A 1246-nucleotide genomic window follows, 5' to 3' on the forward strand; every position below is an offset into this window, starting at 1 on the left:
CAGGTGCTTGCCACAACACCTGGCTATTTTTAGAGATGAGGTCTTGCTCTGGCTCAGGCTGGTCTCCAGCATTCTGAACTCAGGCAGTCTACCCACCTTGGCCTCCCCAGAGTACTGGGATTACAGGCATGAGCCACTGTGCTGGGCCAAGGAGATGGCATTTGAACCAGACTTTGAATCACAGATGTAATTAGGCCGTAGGGATATTGAAGGCTTCCAACTGGTGGGAATAACTTGAACAAAGACAAGGACAGAGGAATTTGTAAATTGAATGGATGAACATACAGGTCATTTTACGACTGTGAAAGGGGAAAATGAAAGAAAAGGTAATAAAGGTGCATGCCTGTAGTCTCAGCTACTCAAGCGGCTGAGGCAGGAGGATCACATGAGCCATGAATTCAAGGCAAAAAAGGTTGAAAAATGTGGGCTACCCAGCTTCTTTCTCCTTTGTAACCACCAGTTCGTTGTGGAACAGTGTGAAATAGATTTGCCTTATTTTGATCACCCTTCCTAGAACCCATTACGGTGAATTGCTTAGTATCTTTTAAAGGTCAGTGTCTTTCTAAAGATCCCCTTTCTAAAGGGAAATGAAGACTATAGGCTTTGGAATCAAACAAATCTAAGTTTGAATCCCTTCTCTGCTGCATATAGTACCTGAATGATAAGGCAGCAAGTTATTTGGCTTTTCTGAACCTTTTCCTTCATCTCTGAAATGGAGATGACAGTTTTTGTACAGTATGGTGTGGCTGTATTCCTAGCAACTTGGGAGACTTAGAGGTGGGACGATGGCTTGACCCCCTTAGGAGTTTGAGTCTACCCTAGGTGGCAGAATGAAACCCTTGTTTCTTTTCTTTGATTTTTTCTTTCTTTCTTTATTTTTATTTTTTTTATTTTTGAGACAAAGTCTCACTTTGATGCCCTTGGTAGAATCCCATGGCATCATAGCTCATAGCAACTTCAAATTCTTGGGCTCAAGTGATCTCCTTGCCTCAGCTTCTCAAGTAGCTGGGGCTACAGGTGCCCACCATAAGGCCCAAGCTATTTTTTAGAGATGGGATCTTGCTCTGGCTCAGGCTGGTCTTCAGCCTATGAGCTCAGGCAATCCACTCACCTTGGCCTCCTAGAATGCTAGAATTATAGGCATCAGCCACCTCACCTGGCCTGAAGCCCTTGTTTCTTTTTTTTTCCTTTCCTTTTCTTTTTTCTTTTTTTTCTCTCTCTCTTTTTTTTTTTTTTTTTTTTTTTG

This window comes from Otolemur garnettii, unplaced genomic scaffold (genome assembly GCF_000181295.1).
Source record: "Otolemur garnettii isolate 467f Iridium unplaced genomic scaffold, OtoGar3 scaffold00014, whole genome shotgun sequence".
NCBI lineage: Eukaryota > Metazoa > Chordata > Mammalia > Primates > Galagidae > Otolemur > Otolemur garnettii.